Below are 16,124 nucleotides of genomic sequence, written 5' to 3' on the forward strand. Positions count from 1 at the left end.
AGCTGACCCTCCTATGATTCAAATCTGAGTTTACAGCATCATTCATCATCTCAGAATGTGTTTGTTCCAGTCTCCTTGAACAAAACTATTTTCTCCTCACATTTGTCGCACAGAATTGGCTGAATTTCAATTCTGAGGTGTACCGTATGAAGAACAGTTCTGGAGTGAAAGGTGTCAAGCTGGCAAAAATTGAAAATTAGATTGGTATCAAATCTAATTTTTTTTTTTTTTTTTTTTTTAACATAGGAAGTGTTCAAGTTTTCCTCTGTAATATAATTTCACCCTAGAAAGTTGCATAACAATCCTGTCTTGGCTGGGGGTGTAGGTTTCAGCTTTAGCTGGAATAGATAAAGTATTTTAACAAGAAATTATGCAACAAATAGGTGGAATTTGCATTGCATACATTAGAAAAAAATGCTTTGCAGCTTCAAGTGCCACTAGTTTGCTGGAATCCACCCAAAGGTGGTATCAGCGAGATCATTTGTAACCAGCTTGCTGGGTGACCTTTGCTTGATTTTGGTCATGCTATGCTGTTGCATGCACAACAAAGGTTGTTTTTTCAGGTGATCTTATCAGTGACCCAGCAAGAGTATGAACCAAGAAGCCTTGTGCTACTGTGATTTTCTGGAGCCTCCTTTAGCATTTGGGGATGGGGTGGGGTGCTGGGGGTTCCCTTTACACACTTGCCTGGAGCACTCCCTCTCCTTCCAGCAAAATGACTCTTTCAACTTTTCCTTTTTCCCAGGCTGTCAGCTGCAAGCTCCGGCTGTGAAATCGGAAGCGGCGAGCGGCATTTTCCTCCCGCATTTTGGGCGGGAGGAGAGGTGGTCCAACTGCACAATGACAGATTATGCAAATCCTCCCAGCGCATCTAATCAATCACGGCGGTGCGAGAGGGACGCGGCTCATCTCCGAATTAGCCTCCGTCGCGGCGGCCTTGCGTGAAGCCTCCCCCCCGCCGGCGTGACATCAGAGCAGCTCCGAGTCCTTGAAAGTCTCGGGGTTGATTAGCGGGAGGAATTGGCTGCTTCTGCCAATCACCACCCTGTGAAGCTGCCTTGATACTCGTGTAGATATGAGGGAGAGGAAGGCTGACTACAGCAAACAGGAGGCGCAGCGGCAGCAGCGGCACCAGCAGTAGTAACCGGAGCAGCTGGTATTCGCGTGATTAAAGAGTTCTCGCAGCCTTTTCGCTGTACTCCGGCTGCTCTCTGGTGTAATCCCCATGTCCGAGAAGGAAGCTGCATTTTAACGGTGCGCTGAGCAGAGGTTTGAATCATTCCAGCTGGCTGCTTGTTTGGAAAAGGACAGCCTGTGTATAAATGAGATGTGACTGTGCCGGTAGAGTTCAGTTTCTGGGGCTGGAGCAAGAGGAGCCTTCCCAGGATGTCGCTCAGACAACTGCTATCAATTACAAACTCTCTCTAGCTTACCTGGAGCCATGGGAGGAGATTTGAATAGCAGATGTCTCTTTGCTGCACACTAGGAAAAGAAATTCTTCTCTAGGTAAGCTATTCTTTAGCTTCTGCACGTATTGCTACCTTAGCCTGTACTTCTGGGTGCATGTTGGTGCTACTGTACAGACAGTACATGTACTTGGATACAAGAAAACAGCTCTTGAACAGGTATGATGCTTATAGAGTGTAAAATAGATTGCCTAGAACCTATTTGTGTACAGCAAATACTCCAGAAAGCTGCTTACAGCCTGGCATTCAAAGGATTTTTTTCAAAGTTTGAGATCTTTGCCCTGTTTGCATGCAAGTGTCCTGGATGTAAATAGATGGATGAACACTGAGGGGAAACAGTTGTCTGCCAAAATACGTGAAAGAGCACCGAAGTTAGAGCACTGGAAGTTAGGTGACAGGGAAAAAGAAAAATAAGGCTGTAATTCTTTAGTCTGCTCCATACAGTTTGCTTTTGTTTGCTACCATCTAGCAGTCAAAGTTAAGCAAAACAAGTGCATTAAAATAACAATGTGAAAGCTTACTATGGGCACGTAGTAAACATGCACTATTTAAAGTAAGAGTAACTGTACTGTGAGGAAGCCAAGACATGCAGGTCTGCTCTGTTCCAGCAGTTTGGTTTCCAAACAACATCCATCAGCAACATTTTTTAAAACAGCATGATCATTCGTGGCATGGAATCAGGGAACATGTCAGGTAGAAAGAGGTAAAACAAAGAAATCAGCATTTATTCCTCAGATTACTACAGTCAGACCACAGAGGCAACCCAGCGCTTTTATCTTACAGCTGACACACCGACTCCAAGTCATTGCTGCTGGGAATAAACATTCAAAGGAGAATTGTTTAGAGCTGGCTAAGTAAGTCTCTCTCTACAAGCACTACCCTAATGTAACCACACGTACATACAGAAGCCATGATCCTTAATTCTCTTTTCCCTGGGGAATTTACCTTTTTAAAAAAAAAAAAAAAAAAAAATCAACTTCTGCAGCTCTTAATCCCATTGATCAGACTCTGCCTCGCTGTTTATAAACATTTCAGAATTTGGCCTATCCTGTGTAGCAGCTTATTGTGCCTTTTCTACCTCAGTACTCCAAAGGTTATCAGAGCCAAAGAAAAATAGCATTCAGTAATTTTCATCCAGTTTCTTCAGTATTGTTTAAATGATGATCCTTCTGCTAAAAGATGTTCAACCTGGGGAAGAATATCAGAGTCTCCTTGCTCATGAAGTTTACACAGTTGGCAATGCTGCCAGGTGCTTCCCTGTCTTGCCCTATCATGTCTGCACACTTTCATCAAGCACATTTTACTAACAGCCAAGCTGCACTGTCTGATTTGCTTTCTGAAATGCTGCTCTAAAGAAGAGCGCAGGGGAAAATGCCAAGTCGCATTTAACTAAGGAAATTCTTGCTTTCAGTTTTCTTCTGAACCTTATCAATCCAAATAATACGACAAGCTCAATTAGATTAGATGTTCCTAATGGCATTGCTCCATGCAGAAGTTTAAGACTGTGTATTAGGTTTTTTTGTGCCATTTCCTCAGAGCAGGGCCATTTTTGATTCATAATAAATGCCTTGTATCCGAAAGTCTCAGAAATGAAAGCAGTAGCAGCTTCATTTCTTGTTGTCACCACTGTTTTCTGTGAGACTAGAGGGATGATGCTCTATCTTCCTCTTTATTGGAGTAGTAGATCAGAAGTATAGTAATCAGAAGTATTAGCTATAAGCACAGAGCATTATGCTTGAGTCACTGACCACCTGCATGTATATATAAGTATATAGACACTTCTGCCTGAACACCTTGTTAACTCACACGATAAAGTTCTGGAAGTCATATTAAAACTTTATGGATGTCTAGAGGCTGTGATAGCTGTTACATTGCTCTTTGTAATGGCACTGATCACAGCTGTTTTGGCAGCATGCAGGGAATCATGAGCTCTGGAGTTCAACTATCATCATTCAGTATGAGTGGGGGGACAGAAAATATGCTAATAGTAAATATTATTTTTTGAAGCCTTACCATACAGGAATTCTTAGAGGTATAATAAGATAGCTTAAAGAAAACGGCCACATATTACAAAGTCTAGGCAATATTGATCAAAGAAAATGCTGATGAGTTACCAGCAAGTTATGACTGTTTTCAGATAAACAGAAAAAAGTGACATTTAACCTTACGCACCAGAAAGGAATGTTTCTCATTTAATTTTTCTACAAGCAATAAAAGAGGAAATCTTTTAACCTAAAAAAAAAATAAAAAATTGTTCTGTTCCAAATCTGATTTAGCCCACAAACAATTTTGATTTGCAAGCCCTTATGTCTATAGGGCTGGCTGAGCTTCAGCTGCATATATACACAGATGTTTGCTTTGCAAAGCTTTAATAATGCTTCAGCATTTTAGGCACATCCAAGAAACTGCTCTCCATAACTGCAAAGGGACATTTCCAAGCAAAACTATGAGCAGCAAAGCACATCAGGCTATGGTCTGGGTGACCGAAGGAAAAGGTAACTGCATTGTGCAGAAAGATGTGATTTCCCCAGCCTGTGGAATCATTTCAGGAACAGAGCACAGAGCTAAAGATGAGCTGGGAAGTGTGGAGAGCCCTCAAGGTGAGGGGAGCCCTGTTGTGAAACAGCCTGCAAGGATCGAGGAGTAGAGTATAAGGTGGTGGCTGAACAGATCCCTTCTTCTCAGGCCTGGGAGGAAGTTGAGGACCAGAGCAGATGGAGCAGAGCAAGGAGCCAGCACCCAGGGGCTGCACTACAGGAGGAGGAGGAGGAGGGTGGTCTCTGTGCTGGAGTTTGCTTGGAGCATTAAAGTGTCTTGTCTCACATTTCAAGAAAGGCAGAACAGTCGTATCACAGCAATAAGGCTCTTTTCTCTCTGTTGATATGTTAAAGTTATGCCCTTCATGGAGTGGAAGCCAAGCAGAAGAATGCAAGATAAAAAATAAGGAATGTATTTTATGTATGTCAACATTTAAATTTGAAAAAATTGTTTGAACTATAAATAATCAGCTGCTGGAAGAAAATGAAAGCTATGCACGTCAATCCAAAACATTTATTACAACTACTGTCAGTAATAATAATTACAATGAAATCACAGATTCTTCTGAAATTAACAGTTGCTATAGAAAATGAATAATATTTTACCTAAACAGTAATGCTACCAGAATCACATGGCAACAGCACAACAGTGTAGAAACCATGTCAGTATTGGATGAAGAAAACACATTGGCACCAGAAGTAATATATTGTGATGAGATGTTTTAAACTTGATCTGCAAGGAGCAGAGAAGTATTAAAACCCATTTCCTTCTCTCTGGCTACAGGAAGGGTCACAGCTGCTTTCCCCAAGTGCAGGCAATCGAAGGAAATTAATGCTCCCTCCAATGCTACGGGGATGTCTTTTGGGGAACTAGAGCAAATAGATAAGTCAGAACAGAGTGGGATTCTTTTATGAAAAAAAAAAAAAAAAAGAAAGGGGTTCCCTCTTCTTCCTTGGGAGAAGAAATAAAAGCTGTACTCAACTTACTTGCTTGACTAGGAGAAAGCCTGCTGAATTTTTGGTTTGTGTCTCGTGACCTGAGTCTTCCTTTTACCTCCTTCACATCACACAGTGTTTGCCATACAATTTTCTTCCCTCCCTCAACACCTGCTACAACAACATATTCTGAAGTCTGAAGGGCAGCCCCAATACGAACAGTGTAATGTAGACAGCGATTTAAAAATGTTTACATATAGCTGCTGAAACATTTGTCCCAGACCACAGTATAGCCAAACTTAGTGAGCACACATTTTTGCATCCAGCTGGGCCACCAGCAAGGTTAGTGTTAGAGAATTTCAGGCAGGACAATTGTGCAACTTTGGCCCTAAGTGGTCACAAGATGAGATGAGCACCAGCCACCCAGCTGCACCTGCAGCTATAGAGTTTTACTAATGGCTGGGTTTTAATCTCCCATGCTTATATATCATCAGAGACACACAGCAGACAGCAAAGGGATTCTTCCCTGAGCAAAACTGCATGAGGGATATCCTCCTGAAGGACTATCCACAGCTCTGGATTTCAACCTGCGCTCTGCCAGGCTGCCACTGAAAGGACTGCATTTAACTCTTAGTGTATAAATAAGTGTTCTGCTCAATAATAGCAGCTGCTGGTCATAAAAGAGACTACAGTGTGGAAAGTTAAAACAGTCTGTCATTAAATACACCCCCACCTATGTTCTAGTTTAGGGGATGCTTTATCCACTATCCTTTCCCTGTATGTGGGACCCGTATTTTGTGAAAAGGACAGAGCTTGCGCTCCAGAGCTTCAGGGTATTCTTTGAATTATTTTTTTCTTCCTCATTGGGACATTTATCACCCCCCTAAACCACAGAGGGGAAGGCAGGTGGTCAGGGTTTCATAGAACTTTTTAGATATAATAGGAAAATTCAGTAGTGTCTAAGCTTCTGGGTGAGATACAGGAATTAAACTTACTGGTCACTTTTGATTTGAAAGCCCTCAATTTGGGGGTTTCTTATATTTTAATAAAAACATAGGACCATCTACCTTGATATTTGTGCCAGGCTACCTACATTCTGCTACCTAAATCACTGGTATAATGAGCTGGGGCATTTTAATTCATTATTAGTTTGTTGTGACATTTTAAATGGTTTCACTGTTCTACCCAATACGATTGCACTGTCAATAGTGGGACCATAGGTGTGCACAGCTTGCAATCCCTTACTGCACAAGGCACTGAAAAAGCCAATAAATAGCAGCAGCAGCTAAGGGCCCAGGTGCGTTTTGAGTTGATATAGCAACTTTTTCTCCATCCTAAGGTCTAACTTGTTGCTGACTAAAGCAGTGATTCCAGAACGTCTACTAACAATACCGTCTGAGTCTTGTTTCCCCATATCTCACCGTTTCTAAATTACCTGTAGGGGTGCATGTAGTTCAATTTGTCCCAGAAAAAAAAATCACAATTAAAGACCAGGGTATCTCCATGGTATGTGCTGTCTGCGAAGCAAGCATTGTGTGCAGCAAAATACTGTGTCCAGGCCCCAGCTTAAAATCAAACACTAACAAGACTAACTCCTTATCAGGTCTGGAGTAGGGATGCCAGCATGAGTCAGCAGCAGTCCTTCCACATATTCAGATTTTTAACTAAAAGCAGCTCAGAAAGCACTTCCTCCTTCATGGAAAATATTTTCTTTCATGCAAAACTTACATTCAGAACATGATTTTGTTGGATCAAAAGTCCCTTTCATAAGGAAAGTCCCTTTCAAAGGGCCAAGTTGTATTTCTTTTTTCAAGATGCATCCTGGAGATACATACTGGGAAATCCAATCCATAAAAGAAAATAGATAAAGAAACAATTATAATCCTAGCCTGGTGCAGTGGCAGTATATTCAGGTAGAAAGATTTACGTTACTGGTTGAGTTTTCTGTTGTTGAATTGTTTTTTTCTCCTCCAAAAATAAGTTAATGACTCAGTATTTTGATAAGCAGAGATTTTTCACAGAACAGGTTAGTCAAAGCCTCTGTATTCTATCAAATAACTCTAATGGTATTAGTTCTAGTTCCAGTCTGTGAGCTTAGTGTGACTCAACAAAAAATCCCTTGAATTCCCAAGTAGGACCCTTATCCTACTGGTGGCATTTCTAAATTCAGCTTTATCTAGGCAAAACAAAGAATTGTTTGTTTGAAAGAAGACAGACAGTATCTATAGGTGACATCAGAAATCTCAAAAGAGCTCTTCCACTTGACTGAAAGTGGCTTCTCTCAGAAGTACCACCAAACAATGAAAAACTGGGAAATTAAGCCAGGGTACAAATAATAACGTAAAGGAAGCAAGCACTATAATACATTGGCACATACACATGAAAGTACAAATTCTGCCCTGGGTTTCCTAAATGAATTGTCTGTAATTATCACACTATATACATTTGAAACAGACATGAACCATCTTAGAAAATTTTGTAAGCTAATAGGTGGGAAAGCTGAAGTACTGAAAAAGCAGTGACACCAGAGGGCAATACATGATACTGGTGGCAAAGACAGAATTCAACACTTCAGCTTCTGAGTTTGTCCTCTCACCACGTTTTCCTTCATCATATGGAAACACCACCTATGCAATCATTTCAAGATTTTTTTTGAAGTTGAATCTGTATTAACATCTTCCATAAGACTTCTTTGGACTATCTTGTCTGCTTGGTGGTGTATGAATTATTTAAATACATTAAAGCAAAAAATAGTCTGTTGAGCATTCACATACTTTTTCGTATGTGAAGTTTCTCTATCTAGATTAGTTTTACTGACAACAGTAATAAGTGCAGCCATAACTGGTTCCCCAAAAAAAGCTGCTCTCTCCACTTTAAGAGTTTAAAAAGTTTAAAAGAACCAAAATCTTCTGACTCCTGCTTACCCACATTAGCCTGCACACCTCTGGCCAGCAGTGATGGCTTAGATGATGCTCTCATTCACACATTTGCTCTCAGAGGCTGCTGGGACCAGATCCAGACTTTCAGCCATCTGGAAGGTGCAAGGAAGGTCCCTGGCTACACATATCCTTGCATTACTACTTCAGTAATCTTCCAGGAAAGATTTGCTTTTGCTCTAGCTCACTGACCATGCTACCTATTTTCTACCAAATCCTCTCAATAATAACAAAACCCTTCAGCCAGCAAGGAGAAAGATGGGGAGAGGGAACTCCAATAGAATTTATGTAAAAAATAAATATAGGCAAGCTGTTATTAATGTAACTGGAGATTGAAAACTGCCTCTGCCTGACTGGAACGTGGCTTGAATAAACTTAGAATAAACCATTGTTTAAATTTCACATGGTAAATGTGCTGCTCTAAGGATTTATGTACAAAGTCTTTGTTATCTGGGTTGAAATAGACTTCCTTTGCAGTGAGTAACAGATCATTATTATGTGACAGCAGTAGTCTTCTTAAAATAAGTTGCTGGCCTCCCCGTACCTAGCACAGATGTGACCACATCAGATTTTCTCAAAACTAGTGCCTGTGACAGCATACAGGCACCACAAAATGTTTAGTGAGATCTTGTCATTGATATGAGGGTCAAGACATTTTAATTGTCTATACGAAAGACAATATTCCTAGGTCCCATTACAGCAATAAGAAAACAGAAAATGTGGGAAAGCATTAAGTATGAAAAAAATATACAAAGGTTAAAAACTTTATATTCTAGTAAGCTAGTCAGAGCCTGTGACTATACCAAGTAGACAAAGTGACTCTTTGTTAAGAATGGAAATTTTGATCTATTTTGCGGAGGAAGCCTCCAAAAAGTAAAGTTTCAATAGCTAATCAGCAACTTTATAATCTTTGGCAGATTTTCAAAATACAGATCTGCAGTTATTTAGAATATTATAGAATTATAATAGAAAAATATTTTTAAGAAATATTTTTTGTCTTAACTTTCATATCCTATCAAACAAACTGTGCAGAGTTTGATTATTGCATTGATTGACTTTAAGGAGTTCTAGTTAGGCAGCCATTATATTGCACAAATATTGTGTCTCGGCTGAATTCAAAGCACAAATCATTCTGTTGAAATTGCATTGCTAATTGACAGCCTTATAAAAGTAGACAATAGTAACAGAATAGATGGACCGTAATAAAACATCTGATACACTATCTCGCAAAAGTTTTATATGAAAACTTAAATTAATTCAAATTGGCTTTCTTTGAGGCATTAAACTATGAATTGAAAAGTGATGAAGAGCTGTTAACCAAGCAAGATCAGATTTGCTGCATCAGGTCAGGAGAAATGTTTTGCAGGCTGTCTTAGGGAAACACTTAAAGCCTGCTGTTATTCATCAGCTTCATTCAGAAGGTCCAGCACAATCATAGGATGTTCATTACACCTGTATTCTCTATTAATCCCACTGGAAAGCAAAGAATCAACTCCCAGGACTTGATCCTGTAGGTCACACACAATTTTGGAGCATAGTAATATCTGCTGCATTTTCAGCCACAACTTTCTGCCATGACATTTTGGCTCTGCCATCGTGGCTTAAGCAGTAAGGATATGACATTCAGTCTGTATCTCAAAATCTTCGTTTTCATCCTTGGCAGTACAGTTACTCTTCTACAGATCTCACATGGGTTGTTAAAGACTAACTATCAGTTAAAAGAGGGCATTACGCAAGAGCAAGTGGCTCAGCCATGGCTCTGCCAAATGACCTTGGATAAGTCAGGCCTGTACCCAAGAATAATGATATTTTTGGTAAATTACTGGTGAGAAGGGATACACATTATTACCATTAATCAAGCAAGACCAATAGATGTCAGAAGTCGAGGAAAAATGTTCCCCCCTCCCCCCTTTTTTTTTAAATGAGGTCTTACCACATATCTAAGGTTTTCGGATGAATGATATCAAAATACTATGTATATTTTGGTATATTATGATATAGTGATATATTATTATATCAATGTGACATTTTCAGAACTGAACAAAATGTGCACCTGGTCATTAAGACATACTTACTGCAATGGTGATCAGCGCTACTCTGTCAAGAAACAGGAAACATAGGTTCCTCCCCTTCATACCCTATGGTTCTCCAAAGACCATAATTATATCGCTGATTTCTAGGAGCTTTCATACCAGACACTCATGAAAAATAGAGTTTAAAGAAACATTACAACCACATATGTTCTTAAACAGGTCAGTGAAACATCACATATAGGATATTCATGTGCATTTCTGGGTGGTCCAAACTGTTATACTGCTGGAAGTTAATGAGTCAGGGCCAAGGCTGAACACAGGGCAACACTTACCAGAAGTGAGGTTGGGGTAAGACTTGGAATAGAAATTCCTAGCAACATGAGGTGTTACACATGGGCTGGAGAATCAAAGGAGAAGAAAATTCTATGAGGGAAGATTTGCCAAAAGAACAATCCATCCTACCATCCTTAGTCTCACTAGTGCACATTTGTAAGCGTCCCACTGATTCACATAGAATATCTTTGTGGGGGGTCTCATTAGCAGAGGTTATTGATAATTTTTAGACCAGTAGCTTTAAGAAAAAACACTTGGCAAGTCAGCAACTTCAGATCATACTTTAATGAGAACGAAGTATGTCTGTTTTTATGTTATGACAGTACAGCTACCGTATATGTTAAAGAAGGTGGAACTTGGGGCGAATCAGCAGTGGCTATCTACACATCTTCAAAAGCATAAAAGAAAGGAGTAGAGATGATTATTACCAGGCTCTCTCTAATCACAATTCCCCTACTTAGTAAAAAGACAAGTAAAGCACTAAAATAAATAAAAATCTCTCAATTAATATGCTTCAAATCACACTCAACAACACTAAGCATGATAAAAAATAAACCAACTTTGGTGGTCCTAGAGTGAGACCAAATGTTAACTTTGCATGAATTAGTTTGCATCTGTCAGATGTTATCTACTTTATCAAGACAAGAGTTTAGAGACTCCCTAAGCATTTCTTTATACCTCATTTCTGAGCTACCATGTATATGTGGTAAGAGGTGTTCGCCTATGTGCACACATGTGAGAATATGTATGTGTAAAACTATCTTCAAATAGGCTTACAGCTGCCCTTCAGCCAGGGAGCATTTTTTTCTTCAAAGCTTCAAGTTCTGAATTCACCCAATAAAGTTTAAAGCCAAAGAACCTTGGAAGTCAGAAGGGTCAAAGAGCTGGTTTCCAAGTATTCTTTCATGCATACGATCATGCTAGCTTTCATTCAGTGCATATGCTGAGGTATTTCAAGATCTTTGCTTTGCATTCACTTCAACCTCTAACCGTCATTTTGATTTCTGGAATCACACAATACTATAGGTGCGCTATAATTAGAATAGTTCAATTGGAAAGGACCTATGAAGATCATCAAGTCCAATTGGCTGACCACTTCAGGGCTACCCAAAAGTTAAAGTATATTATTAAGGAAGCCTGTTCCAGTGTTTGGCCACCCTCAGGGTAACGGCACTTTTCCTAACAGCTGGTCTGGTGCAGCTTTGTGCCATTCCCATGCCTTCTACCATCGGTTACCAAGAAGAGATCAGCACCTCTCTCTCCACATCCCCTCCTCATGAAGTTGCAGAGAGCAGTGAGGTTGCCTCTCAGCCTCCTTTTTTTTTCCAGACTAGACAACCCAACTGTCCTCAGCCTCACAGGACGTGCCTTCCAGCTTTTTTTTTTTTTTAAACCAGCTTTGTTGTCCTCCTCTGGACACTTTCAAATATCTTGGCATCCTTTTTTACTTTCAAATATCTTGACATCCTTTTTTTATGTCATGGAGCCCAGAACTGCACAAAATACTCAAGGTGGGGCCACTCCAAAGCTAAATATGGTGGAAAAAACACAGCTTTTGACCATTTGGCTATGCTGTGTTTAATGCACCCCCAAAATGTGATTTGCCCTCTTGGCTTCTAGGGCACACTGCTGATTCATAGAGCCTACTGTCAACTACCACCTACAAGGAGAGCAGCTCTCTACACAGCTGCTCTCCAGCCACTCATCTCCCAGTTTTTACCTGTGTCCAGCATTACTCCCTCCCAGGTGCAGAACTTGGCATTTACACTTGTAAACTGGGAATATCATGAAGGCAACTGATCCTCTTAAAATTATTATAGAGCCCAAAATTCTGGCAGATGCATAAGTCTCTGAGCCAGGCAGTAATGACCTGGGCTCACCTTTCTTTCCCTGTCTCTTCCCATTACAGTGAGAACTGAGGAAAACACTACCGCTGCTAGTGAATCCTTTAGCCATCTTCCCAGTGTCTTGAAATCTTTGACTATCCTGAGACTTCTTGTCATGACATCATTGGCTCCCACATAAAAGATCAGGAGTAGGTAATAATCTAAAGGCTGTACTAAGCTCAAAATCTTACTTGTTGACTTCTCCAATCTAAGCCCTGGGGAGGTAGCGAAGTTCTCTGTGAAGAGGGCTTGGTCTGCAGAAGGGAGCCTCCATTCCCTTCAGGAGGGAGTCACCTGAGAATGTAATTTGCTGCTCTTTCTTCACAGTGCTGGTCTTGTTGCTTTACTTGCAAAGAGGAGGGGGCCTGCTGATTTGGGCCTTGGTAGGAGAACTTGCTTGGATACCTCTTCTTACACCTCTTCACACCCCTCATCTACCACACCCAGAGCCTCATATCTGTTCTGTAATGGAAGCTGAGTGAACAAATAAGGTCTCCTTTTACAGCTCCATGTAGTACTAGTTTCCTTCCACTCCTTGGCCCCCCTCCAGATGCTGCCTTTATCCCGATGCAGATTGGGCACCAGACCTGCCTTAGTCATGTCCATGCCACGCCAGCTCGTGCATACCAGCGAGGGCGGAGCACCACTGATGTATTACACACTTGGACTCCCAGATGCTTCACAGTCTCTCCACCTGTTCCTGAGGCAGACCACCATCTCAGCGACTACCACCAGGCACATCCCACAGTCCAAGGCCACAGATCAAGCCTGCAGGCAAGCAGAGCAGACTGCAGCCAGCCGACTGGTGGAGCGCGTGTCCCTTCTCATGTGCCAACTACCAAACCCTACCTAAGGCCTTCTTCCACATCACTTCTGCCATTTTAGCTGGCTGTGCCCAGCCCCTGCATGGCCCTCTCAGCAGACCAACCACCAGAGGCCTACACACACAGCACACAGCCTGAGGGAGCCTGGGCCCAGAAACATCCTGAGGTACCCATGAGAGCCTCACTGTCTTAATAGACTGATCAAATATTTCTGAAAATACTGAAAAAAAAAAAAAAAAAAAAAAAAGATTATTTTGAATAGAAACCAAACAAAAGAGATGAAGGTGCTAAGTAGTGCAGCCTCTCCACTCAGAGATTATCAGAGTTAGAACATCTAAGTCAGAACTGCAGCACCTTTTGCCAGCTAAGCTGTCCTTACCTCAGGTGAAAACATTTTGTACAGACATATGATAAGCCAAGAGCAGCCAGCATCAACATGTGTGAGCTAAGAGGTATTTATACACAAAACATGTTGCAACTTGATTAAGCTTGAAAAAATCTTTCAAGAACTCAAGTTTCACGAACTTAGCAAGAAGACTTGGAAATCCAAGAAAAAAGTCTATTCTCTCTACAGTGAGCAGAAACCCCACATTTTGCTAATGGTCAACAAGAGTCATTTTTCACTCAAATCAGTCTGTTTCTGTGTTGAATGAGCAGTCACATGTTAGGAGTAGTAAGTCAGTATCATGGATCATTAGACTGCTAACAAATGGCAGGAGTTGTATAAGCTTGGAAAGGAAGAAAAGGAAGAAAGTTTACATTATTTTTTTAGCCTAAAGGGAAGTTTTATATATAGAAAATAAAGACATAATGACTTCTGATTTATACCGGCATATGATGAGAGGAGATCCCAGCCTGTTTCCAGATGAGCTCCCCACAGAGCGTTGCACGCAGCGTTGCACTGGCACAGAGAGGCAGTCAGAAACTACCATATTGCAGTGAGTGCACTGCTCCTCTACATAGGCCTGTAGTCAGAAACACACTTTTAACCTGTTACAGATGTGAAGCCTATTCAATCGATCAACAGCATGGATAAAAACAACCATTTATTTGGTGTTAACCAAGATTTCCACTTTTCATAAGCCAACTCAATCCTTAGCCTAGCTACAAGGACAGGATACAAGCTGATAGCCCTGTGAGGCAGTGCTCTCCCTGCCCTTTGCCCAGGCTGTCAGCCCGAGCATCAGATACCTGCTGCTGTCCTCATGCCTGCACCAGGCCACTCACATATCACATATATCTCCTGATGATGCAAGGCAGCAACTCTTATTCTTAATCAAGTTGTTTTTATTCATCCAACCAATAACTTCATTATTACAGTGATTCCTCATTAGCAATTAATAGCTAACTGCCTTTGCAGTATGTAGCTGCATTCTGCAATGTCTGTGTTTCCCTATCAACTAGTTGCACCCAGCTTAGTCTGGATGTTTGTTAAAAATCAGTGTACTTTGAGAAGGTCCACATTCAGAAACTGGGCTATGAGAGAGTCAGCTTTAATTCCAGATGCAGTGCTAGCACATGGTGTTAATAAGAGGTGGTTTCTTTTCACTACAGTGCTACCATTTTTCAGCTGTTGAGCCCTGATCTCCCAACCATCTTCAATATCAATATGCTTTAATCAAATGCATTTGTATGGGGAAGCAGCAAGTACTATTTAGAAAAGAGACAGATTTTTTTTAAAAAAAAACTTCTGTTTTCCTCTGGCTGCCTTAATTAAAAAAAAAAAAATTACACTTCCTGCAGATGGCTATGGCATCACAACAGAATTGTACCATTTCTGTACAACAGAAATGTCTAGGATGTCTGCTAAATACAAGCCAGAAATCCACTGAAGGACCAAGTCTGGATGACTGTGTAACCTGAATTCCTTGATCAAGTGTATCCAGCTCTAGACTTTGCCCTGAAGAGCCAATGAGTTCTGACCAGTGATCTCAAACACCAGTTTCTAGAATGAAACTACATTAGCAATGATAATTATGAAAGATGGCCTATTTTCATGTTTTCAAATTAATATAGCACAGAAATACTCTAAAGAAGTTTGAATTTCTGAGTGAATAGAAAGCTGTTGAACTTTATGGTGGAGAGTTTCAAAGGCACAAACAGCACTTAACTTCCAATTATGCCTTGGAAAATGTCCCACTAATGGCTAATATAGCTGATTTATTTTCATAAACTTTAATTACTTCACACTTTTTATTTTTTAACTGAATAATATAATCACTTCAACTGAGCAGTTCAAACACAATGCACAATTTAAAATGGGATCTGCTCCAATTCCAGGTTCCCATGTGCAAGTTCAAATTTCTTATCAATCTTAATATTGCACACCTAGATAATTGTGAATACTTGTTCTTGCTGTAACAACCACATTGAACAGATGTACTCTTCTATATAACTAGATACTAAAAACTATTCTAGATAAGTAGGAGATATCTTTAGCAATTATATTTGTATTTACTAATGTAAGACAAACATTTGTCTAATGTAAAGTCAGGGGCTTTTCATATTTTAGCAATAAAAGCAATAGTAACAGTGAAGAACTGGTTCAAGTGACAGCTTGCAATGCTAACACACGAGATCCAGCAGAACAGATAGGAAAAATGTGCAATTTTAGGTCTCCTCACATGCAATTCCTCTTGTGCTACAGCTGTTGACCGAGACATTTGGTAAGTATTCAATGTGATTTAGCAGCCGATTTCTTAGAACAGAAATCTTGTTTATTTTTACTCTATTTATTAAACATAAGAACATAAGTGTCTTAATTAAAAGTGTTTTATGTACCTCGATGATTTCTGAGACCCTTCTGGAAAGAGTATGAGCACAGGGCTGTTTGCTCTGTGAGTTGAGGTGAGAGCAGGTGCTGTCTGGCAAAAAGCAAGAAAATATTGCCCTCTAGTGATGAAAGGAGAAGATGCAAAGTCCGGGGACAGGGAGGGGTTAATTATTGTTTCAAGATACCCGCATCTCTCATGCTAAGAAAACCAAAGCTTGTTGCAATTAACTGTTTTGTGGGGAGATTACACACCCAGCAAGGCTGTCCTTCCCACAGAGAGCAGTTCTCCTGATCCGATAAACCCTCATAGTCAGGCTGAGTGACTCATCAATGTCACTGAAACTGAAGCATGGCCTCACAGAGAATGCTTCACTTGATCCAGATTTATCTTTTTATAAAA

At 40.5% G+C, this 16,124-nt stretch overlaps 1 protein-coding gene across 2 annotated transcripts in view; it reads left to right on the forward strand.

Moving 5' to 3' along the window:
• The first annotated feature begins 901 nt into the window (after window positions 1-901).
• NDST4 (N-deacetylase and N-sulfotransferase 4) overlaps window positions 902-16,124 on the forward strand; it is a 106,007-nt gene continuing 90,784 nt past the window's right edge. For both annotated transcript variants that reach the window (XM_035325601.1, XM_035325602.1), the window contains exon 1: window positions 902-1,506. The gene's annotated coding sequence lies outside the window, so the exon portion shown is untranslated. The remainder of the gene's footprint in view (window positions 1,507-16,124) is intronic.

Source organism: Oxyura jamaicensis, chromosome 4 (assembly GCF_011077185.1).
Source record: "Oxyura jamaicensis isolate SHBP4307 breed ruddy duck chromosome 4, BPBGC_Ojam_1.0, whole genome shotgun sequence".
Taxonomy (NCBI): Eukaryota; Metazoa; Chordata; class Aves; order Anseriformes; family Anatidae; genus Oxyura; species Oxyura jamaicensis.